Here is a 10,706-nt window from a genome sequence, read left to right as displayed (position 1 = left end):
GCAGTTAAATTTGTTTCTTTTGATTTTCATTTTTGACAAAATGTTTGTCTTTTCATATCCAAACTGTCCGAATATAGAAATTCACGAGTTAAAGAGTGAAATTAATCATCATTTAGGGGGGATGTCAGATAGCTACAGGCGAGCATTCTATTATAACTTGAACAGTCTCTCTACGGTTAATTCTGAAGGTCATGCATTTTCCACTCGATACCTGTATAAAATGTCTTCTTCTTTTTTTTTTTTCCAAAGCGGATGGAACTCTAGTCTAAGCCATGCTTGTATACATTATTCTCGGTGATTAGCTGATATCTGAGAAATAAAAACGATATCATCTTGATATTACGACAAATGAATTAATAGCAAACTAGAAAGGACTGGACCGCGAGAGGCGATTTCCCCGTTTTATCCTGTCCGTCCCCCTTTTGAAAAGACAACACCTTCTGGCGATACCCAAACACGATGAGCTCAAAAGAATAACACACATACACAACTTTAAGGCCGACTCCTTCCTTTTTTTACTTGTGCGCATCAATACTTCAGGACACAGCTTATTATAATGGAAAATGGCCAAACGATAGTACTCTTCACAGTCTTGAGTTCCGCCTTCGAAGTTTCACTTGACTGTTCTAATGGCGCTTTCCAAATATGGGTCATCCGACGTCACCGCCGTAACTAATGACGTCAATCGGTTGCTAGCCTGGCAGATTTTCCTCGGGAACCCCGTGAAGCCTCGTTTTGCCAATCTTTGGAGCTGAGGATCCACATGGCCTGGCCTGAACGTACGGAAAAGCAGCTTACCACCATATCTGGATATTAAAACCTGTGTTATAAACGTATGAGCGCATTCGATTCTATAACAGCCTTTTGGATCATAAACAAATACACGTGTGACACTGCGTACACATTTTGTATGTACGCAACGAACCGACGGGGAAACCACCTCCTCAAAATAGCACTAGTTTGTGTGTGACTGATAGCAGCCATATTCTGACGCCAGTGGTGGTATAAGGTATGTAGTTCGAATTAGTATATCATTATAAAACCATAATGAAATCGAAATAGTTTGTTATACATTCCAAATTGATGATTTTTAATAATTTACTCCAAGCACAGACGAAAAAGTGAGCTTTTTTGTGTATTTTAGAGGAACTCGTGCGACGTGCGTAGGGATATCATGACGTAATGTAAGTGTTAGTCGGTCGCTGGCTGGGCATACCAGAGGAAAGCTCGGTTCCTCCTAAAAATAGCTCGACCACTCGGGGAAAACATCTCGCCAAAGCCGTGCTTCTGAAATTGGTCGGTGAGTAAAAATAGATATGTGCCGTTGACTGCTGTCTAGCGGTATGGTTGATTATTAGAGAAGGATATGTTGGCTCTCATGGCCTCAACAGAAGCTATCAACTTCATGCTGTGCTTTCCCGTCACAGTGTCTATCGTGCTTGTTTCGTTTATGTTACAGTTCTACGGGTCCATTTTACGTAGATGTAACACCAATGCAATGGCTAATACAAGTGCTCTGTTCGCTGTGTCTTGTACAGCATAAATCGCAGTAGGAGAGAACGTACGTCGTGCAGTGGACTGTGAACGGCACTGTGTGAGGATCGTAAACATACATGCGATCGTGATTAGATTAGATCCTGACTGGATCGGAGACGCAATTCACGTTTCCCAGTGAAGCGCAATATTTGAATTGTTCGGACATAGCCTCACGTAACGTTGACGAAAGGAGTAGAATTTTTCAAGGTCAATAAGAGCAGTCGTGTTTTGTCGACATGTTAGAAAGTATTGAATTAATATTTTATAGTTATTTGTCCAGTGAGCAGTGAGAGACTATTAGCAACACAGTTGTCAAGCAATTAACCTTAAAAATTAAAAACCGCGCACCAAGGTTCTACCTCTTATGCCAAAATTTGACGTTGCGCAAAAGCATCTTCTAACATTGTTAGACCTCAGGTTTCACATGTAACCGATAGTCAAATTCTGGACAGCGTTATGGGCAAATTTTAAAGGGCGGCATGCTTTACCAAAAAGAGTGCCTTTGGTTTTGCAAAAAGGTTTAACATTATGTCGTTAAGTCATTATTGTAGATTTGTACATTGTGTGTAAGACACTAATGCATTTTCATGAAATAGAATCCAGAGGATCGAGGACCTACTATCTAAAAAATTCCAGTCACTGAACCAAATTGCACCAAAATCATTGGATATAGATCTGTTTTAGCATATTTCCAATTGCGTAATGTAAATTTGAACCAAACCAGTTGTCATGTGAGAAAGGGTCAATATCGACATCAACTTTCAAATCATCACCTGGAACAATTTAAGCTCTTGTATTAAATGCTGCCTGCACATTCTAGAGTAGAACTGAAGCACAGTGTGTAGCTGCCTAATGTTAATGCAAACAAAACTCAGCGCAGCAGGAGCTGAAAAAATTGCAGCAAGTTGAAAAGTTGGTTATTGAGAAATGCATGTGTCTAGGCCTATACTAATGTGTGTGTTTGTGTGCCTGTCTGTCTTTTTACATCTGTCTGTGTTTGGTCTTGTGCAGTCTAGGAACTGCATATCTTCATCCAACATGAATCATTTGTGTTGATTTTTTTTTTTTTTTTTTTTTTTTTTTGCTCCCGGTTAAAGATTTGTAGATGGCTATCTCCAGTTTCAGATTGAGCAGGCAGCGTACTATAGGTCCTACATGCAATTACTCACAAAGAGTGAGTTGTTTTGAGCGATGATATGAAAGTTGACATCGATATTGATGCTTCCAATTGACTGATTTGGTTCAACTTTATGTGAGTGATTGGAAATATGCTATTTAGTATCATTCATGTGATTTTGGTGCAGTTTAGGTTGCCGGAATTTAAGATAGCTAACATGGATGCATAAAGTACATTTACATACATGATGTAGAAGTGCTGTATAGTACCCACTGGTTTCAGTAGAAAAGAGGTCATACCAAAGTTGTTCTACTGTAACATATGAAAATGATGTAACATCTGATTCTATGCTCTGATATAAATTTACCTGATTTAGATCTAGAATTGTCATCCACCATCAAAGAATTTCCCAGAGAATTAGTAGTTTCGTGACATAGGAAACAGCAGTCATAAAGACTGTTTTTGTAGATCATGCATTATGTTACAAATATAGAAAAATCTATTTTGACTCGGTGAGCTATTGAGGCATGGCCCTTGAGGTGGTTGGAGAATATTTTCTGAGTTCTGTTGATATACTACTCGCGGAAGAGGCCAGCCGACACTAATGGCAAATAAAACTGATATAGCGTGAGATGAGAAAATGAGAAGCATTTGATAAGTGAGGAGGATTTATACTTGATATAATATGCCCTGTAGAGCATAAGATTGTAATGTCTTGCATTAATGTTGAGATTCTAGTATAGTAGTCACATAAATGTGTAGATTTACTTCTACAAGTAACTCTAGACTGTTGACTGACCTCATAGTACGTATATCTTACATTACATAAGTGGCCCATCCATTTGTGTACTTGCTTTAGCTTTTATCAGAGTTGTAGACTCATCGCCAATGCAAAAATTATTCCCAATTTTCATATTGCTCGAAAAGTTTATTCCAAAAAAAAAAGAGAGAAAGAAAGTTCAGGAAACATTAAACCTCATTAACAGACATTGCTGCAGTTTACTAGTTTATAAAAGTATTATGTTTGCATTAAAAGCAGTACTTGTGCTTATTTGTAAATCAACAGCTCATTTTCTTCCATTAGCAGTGTGACACTGTAGGAAATTTTTTTTTGCACAATTTGTAAGCTACGGGTAACTGGTCTACCTTTATTCAAAGTTTGTTTTTTGTTTGTTTGTTTGTTTGTTTTTTGCATATGATTGATAATACGGTATGTCCATGTGTAATGAATATAGTGGATCACTTGCCATGCTAATGATTATTTGGTCATTTGGTACAAACACATACTGGAATTATGGCTGGACTAGGATTATTTAACCTGGCTTGATGAACTAACTGGCATTTGTACAAATTATGGGAATACATTGTATACAGTGTGCCATTGATGGATTTCTCAGCTCCTGATATATTATTTTAAATCCTGAAGCTAAAATAGTCTGTGTATTCCTACTGTATGATAACAAAAGTCATCATCTTTCGTATTATATGGCTGAGTGAAAGTAACTTTAGAAAATTGTGCATGTATACACTCTACCTTGGACTTGGTGAATTTCATGTATTGGTTGTTCACTGCTCTGTCATCAATAACCCCTCAGCATGTGGTCTTGCTGTATAGCATGTTACTGTATGCAGAGCTTCATTTTGCATCTCATGTCTGAACTGAACACCCCAACTGTACATCCTATTAAATTGATAGTACAAGTGAATGTGTTATCTAATACATTAACTTCCTTCTTTTAAAACTTGAAAATATGAACAACTGTTGCCCTTGAAAATAGTGGAAGGAGAAAGACTACACGATAGTGTAGTCTGTGCATTGTGAAATATTACTGGTAATGAGATAGGTTTGAAGCAAACATTGCCTACAAATATGTAGCATATTGATTTGAATGTACAGTATTGACACCACTTGTTTTGGTGGAATCTGCTTTTGCAAACACCACATGATTTGAGGTCATGTACGGCTGACCATTATTTTGGCATTTCAGTTTTCAGACCTTTCTCCTAAGTGCAATCAAGATTGTCAGTAAAATTTGAATTATTGACTTGATAAAAAAAATAATGAATGGGTGTATGAATCAATTCATAAAATTTGAAATTTAGAAACTAACTGCCAGATCAGTACATTTTCGCTTAAATCTCGCGGGATGGCAATTTTTATCTATTCATTGGTAGGATTCTTGACAAGATTATGTGTTGTTTTCTTTGATGAGATCTGAATTTAAAAAAAAGAAAAAGGTTTCACAAGATGTGTAAAATCAAAATAAACAAGCAAAGTTAACTGAAATTGGCCCAGCACAACAGTGGTTCAAAAGTTTCTACTTACTACAATCAAATTACAAGATTCACCTCACTTAGTTTTTATAGCCCGAATTCATGAAGGTGGTACAATTGAAACCATGGTTTAGGCAAATTTCTTCTGCGTAAATACGATTGACAGATTGTGCGCGCCAACAGACGTCTAGTAGCAAACGCGCATTGATACGCACATGTCGAAGGTATGCCTCTTTCACGCTTATATTAGACCATGGTCTAAGTTTAATCCACCTTCATGAATTCGGGCCTATTTATTGCACGTTGATGTGATGTACATGTACCAACAAGGATTCAAACTGTACATACTTTAAGTACAGTGCACTCCCGTTATAACGAACACGGTTATAACGAAATTCCGGTTATAACGAAGTAAAAATTTGGGCTGCAATGTCATCCACTCTATGTATTTCTATTGTTTATTTGTTCGGTTATAACGAAATTCCGATATAACGAAAGAAAACTCCCGGTCCCGAGGACTTCGTCATAACGGGAGTCCACTGTAGTATGGTGGGCTAATGTAATACGAAATTTAATGTTGGAATATGTCCAAAATTTGATTAATGGGATTTGGTCATATTGATCTCTCCTATCATAGTTAATAATTTCATGTGGACATTTTGATATCCTCTTTAGTTTATTGTTGTCATGATTGCTGTGGAAATACAGTTTCTCCAATAATGGTCAATTCCCAGAGTTTTGACAAACAAATTAACAGCAAGAATTTTATACACCCAAACTATATTTGTGATACCCACCCCTACATTCTCACATCCAAATTGATATAGTTTTCTGCATTAAGTCCCGTTATTAATTCTTTTACATTTCTTCGCATCTGTGTGCAGTAGGGTGAATCAGTGCATGTCATCAAACATTACATGTATGTGATGACTAGTCAACCAATCAGATTTTGAGATTTGAGAATATTAAATGTCTCCTACCTTTTATTTCCATCATCAGTAGGGAAGGCGTCAACATAAGCTGATTAAGTGCTTTTGAATAAGTGCAGACATTACAATTAGAATGCCGTGATGTGATAAAAGGAGATGTTCATTGTTTAGTAATACATGAAGGCTGAATAAGGACTTACATTCTGGCATTTGTGTGAATCAATAATTGCTATGATATGCTTAAAATCTGCCATCCGCTTTTCATTCAAGAAGAAATAAAGAGTCACAACACTGCTTGAATAGTTTTGTCCCCATGACAAGTACATTTGAAAAGTGATAAACCACTACTGTGTGAAGTGTAGAAGTACTGTAAAGCCAAGGTGATAAAAAGTGGTATGGAGTTATGACTTTAATATGGGATAGGATACTGTGTCTGAACATTTTTTCTTACCAGCAGACTGACAGAAGTGCTTACTCCTAAGCATTACTGCTGCCTTTATGTGCCTACAGCGTTGTACATTGTATGGTTAGCTTGTTACGAAAATTTTGTAGCACTGTCTGTGATCAGAGAACAGTGAACCAGATAATCATACCATTATTCTTGGAAAGTGCACCTGAAACTGGATGTTTGAAGCCCCAGTAACTTTCTTGTCAAGATCCTTCCCAAGAGAAACTGGCCAAACTGTAAATTGTGAATTGTTCATTACACACTCTGTTGATGTTGCTTATACTGAAAAATGGGGGGGGGGGGGGGAGCTATTTACACCAATATTCAGGGAACATGGAGACCAATTGAGATTTTGTCTGCAAACGGGAACATGTACAAAATGTGTTCATGTACAAATTTTGTACATGTTCTTGTTTGCAGACAAAATGTCATATGGTCTCCATGTTCCCCGGTGATGTTGTTGCCTTGACTGTCAAAATTTAGGTCTTGGTAGTTTTGTTAGGAAAACTATTTGCCTACACGTTCTGTCCATGTCAAGTGACGTGTGAAGAAGGGTGATGCGAAAAGTATACATAACTGGTCAGTATTTATGTACATTGTAGGTTGACCCTCTGCTGTGTGTGATAAAACCAGGTTTTTGTGTTTCAGGAACAACAGTGTACTGTAACTCAGTCATACAAAATACATGTACATGTGTGATTTCCATTATCATTTACTGGGTATTCTGTTTTGTATCAAAACTTGGTATCTCAGTTTTGTCATGCTTTGTTTCATGTGTGTAGACAAACAATTTTGTAGTACCATTCCAACTCTGGAAAACAACATTTACTGTAGATAATATGTACAAATGAAGTTATTTTGTACACACAATTTAGAAAGATGTGTGAGGGAAAAACTCCAAACAAGTGCATCTGAAGCTTTATTTCATATCTTATATCTTCTGACTGATTTCATTTTTAGTTGATAAGATTGAGTCTGACCTTCCAGAGGCCCTAGACATGATGAAATTTGATTTGCCGAAATTTTGAAAGCATTAGGTCCTGGTCATGAGACAATGTTTGCAGTCAGCTTTATTGATAGATCTTTTGTGAAGGACAGAGATATTAAAGCTTTTCTTATGATTAGTAATTGGTTGATTTTGAAGCAATCAATGATACTTTGATGTTATTGACACTATTGTCAATAGACACCTGTAGCATCAGTGTGGAGGTACCACTGGAAATATTAGTGCTTTACATATTTATACATGTAGATCCTTATGTGTGTGGTGGTTTGCCCTTTGTCTATGTGTCTGTTCTTCTATGCATTATATCATCTTAAGAGAATGATGTGTAGTGTTTGTGGAATCTGATACATGTGGATTGAATACAAATGTTGGGTCATGACCACACATAGATGAAGTCAGTGGACTGAAAGGTCATAATATGAGGTCAAATTTGGGTAATGATAGTTAAAGCCTTCAATTTTTCTGTCCCCCCCCCCCCCCCCTTTTCACACTACAACAAGGGTTCACAATATACTTGTTATTTCCCACAAGGAAGTTTAGTTGAACTTTGTGCAAGGATGCCATTTCAGGGCAAGTCTCTCTTACATTTGTATGACATCGAGGTCAGGGTCAAGTCTTTAGTTTCACCTGAGCCCTATTTTAACAGAGCTTTTCCAACTAGATTTACCATGGCAACGCCTGGGTAGCGTCAGGGTAATCTTTTTCCACCCTGCGTGATAATAATGGTCCCCGCAGAACGTTGCTTGGATGTTGTCACAGTAACTTTTGCTAAATTCTACCCTAGCATTACCCTGACATTTCCGCGACACTACCCTGGAAACCCTTTAGAACGCAACTGCGGTAACATCCGTTTGATACCCTCAACCCCTTATGCACAACATTGCAGACAGAATATGATTGACACGCCGATCACGTGCATGGATTGTATAAACCACTCTTCTCTAGTTGAGATCAGTGATTGTGGATGTGCACAATCTAGAACAATCTATAGGCGGTGCTGGCCAGTAGGCGTGCTAGTCGCATCAATGGACACACCCCCTTGTGGAAGCCTACCCGGGTAAGCTTTTTTGTGTGTGTCTGTTAAAATGGTACCCCTTGCTCTCCTGCGATTTTATTGAAATTTTACAGGAATTTTGTTCTCCGGTCATTATCATGACGTTGCCACGGTAAGGTCCGTAAAAACAGGGCTTTAGATGTTAGTCTATATTTGTAATTACCATCATGACATTTGTTACTTGCTGTATTTCCTGTCAGTAATTCCTGGGCTTTATAGTTATGCACCTGCATTTTTAAGAACCCCTGATCTATGATGCACCAATCAAAAGAGCAAGTGGTTTGTTTTTGATGAAATCAAATCAAACCTAGCACAAGCATAAACTGTCATAAGGTTATTGAAAAGATCGCAGTATACAAATACAATGAAGGTCGAACCAAGAAGGGTACAGTTGTAGGTCAAATTCTGTTCGAGTGATATTGCTTGATATGAGATAATGCCGGGAACATATGAATTTCAATCATCCTCGGCACTCCGACAAACTGACGAGTGAATTGCCATTGATAAGATTTTCAGATTGCTGCACAACAGGGTCAAATGCCCAGATAACACATGTAAAGTCTGTGTACATTTGTAGCAAGTAACTATGAAGTCGGCTCCAATTCGCGAAAATTTCATGCTGCGAATATATCATGTTTTACAGTAATGTAGACCTGTGAAAAACCCTGGAGGAAAAATCCACTCCCCCTATAAGGGAAACTCGCAAGAAATTTATTTTAGAGGTCAAACTTAAATAATTTTATGTCACTACAAATAGTGACATTAATACTTGAGTATCAGACTCTTCTCGATACTACAAGTGAAACAAAAGTAGCAGATCTGAATAAAAACTTTGAGCCAATAGAACACTCTGAATAAAGGTTATGACCATCTGAAAGGAAGTCATCCAAGATCAAATACTGTGATGACTTTGGATCATGTGGTTGTGATATCAACCATGTGATAACTCCTTTGTTTTGAGTTTTATCTGTCAGTGGTTTCACATACAGTGGGGAGACATGTGTTAATCCAGACTGTAGTGTAAACTTTCTTATTCATCTTCCAAGAGAGAGAAAGAGGATTGATACAGGAATAAAGCATTGTTATGTGTTGTGTGGACAAGACCACCACTTGAAAGCCATTAGAGGATGCCGCAGGTGATTTCACCACGACACTGAAACTGTCAAAACTCTTACAATGCGTGTTACTTTCATTTCCAAACACAGTAACTTTTTTACTTATATCCTTGTAACTAGACTATGTATACTATAATATTTCAAACCTTTCATACAAGTGTAAATTTGAATTGCCTGTCTATCATTGGCCCTATCATTGTGCGTGTATTTCAACAGGTAAGACAAATACATGAAATCAGGACCCTATTCCATATACCTTCATATTCTTATCACTAATTATGCATTTATGATACATGTAGCTTATTAAAAATGCAAACTTTTAAAATCTATACCTCTTGACTGGATTATAGAAAAGTGCTTTGTAAAATTGTTTTATTTTGGAGATTTTATGTGAAGGTCCTATATAATTTGCATTTAACACTCACAGTGAATAGAGATTTCTATTCATGGAAACCCCTCAATACTTTTCTGTTATTCCAGAATTACATACAGTACAATGTATGTGAGTTTAGTTTCCTGTACTCAGTAGAAAATAGAATCGCTGTCTCGCCAAGTGAGGGTGTGCGAGTGAGGCATCATCAATGCTCAGGTGGAAGAGTACACAGAAGTGCACTCCCCAAATTGAGTGAGAGTGTCTAATCAATCTGTAAACAATAGAGTGCCCAATGGAAAGTCACTTCCAGTGTACACCAACTTGGCGCTGAGTAAGGTCACTGTGCGGAGCTTCCTTCCCTCTTTTACTGTAGTCCAGATAGGCCGGATGGCTTCATAGTGGAGATCTTTCACTTCCTGGTGTGTCACAGTTCTATGGCAGGTTCTGTCAAGATTTAGGAGGTCCTCCTTAAGTGCAAGACCTAATTTACAGTGTGAAGACAAAACAGTACCGGTACATATTAAACAGGATATGGGGAAATCATGAAACCAGGATGAAATTGGATTGACAAATGATGGGCCCTTCATTTAATGTTGGGTACTTTGCATTTCTGTGCTTTCTATTTTGCCTTGTAAAACATAGTCCCTTTGTACATGTAGCAAGACTGAAGCCTCTTGCATTGACATGGTGACATTGACAAGTACAATATGTGCCTCAAATGTAGCAATGGAATTTTTTATTGGTATGCCAATCATTTGGATTTGAGCTGCTCTCCTCTGTCATCACAGACAACACTTCGTGGACATTTGCAGGACATGACAATTGATCACTTTTATTCAATTTCATACATTGTA

The 10,706-nt window shown here is 37.6% G+C and overlaps 1 protein-coding gene across 1 annotated transcript in view; it reads left to right on the top strand.

Annotated features, from left to right (window-relative positions):
- Positions 1-1,224: 1,224 nt before the first annotated feature.
- Positions 1,225-10,706, top strand: part of LOC139712284 (myocyte-specific enhancer factor 2C-like) — a 93,254-nt gene continuing 83,772 nt past the window's right edge. The window contains 1 exon segment of the mRNA XM_071624123.1: positions 1,225-1,300. The gene's annotated coding sequence lies outside the window, so the exon portion shown is untranslated.

Source organism: Diadema antillarum, unplaced genomic scaffold (assembly GCF_040938485.1).
Source record: "Diadema antillarum isolate AM-2024a unplaced genomic scaffold, OU_Dant_1.0 seq00001786_RagTag, whole genome shotgun sequence".
NCBI lineage: Eukaryota > Metazoa > Echinodermata > Echinoidea > Diadematoida > Diadematidae > Diadema > Diadema antillarum.
This window is presented reverse-complemented; position numbering and strand designations above follow the sequence as displayed.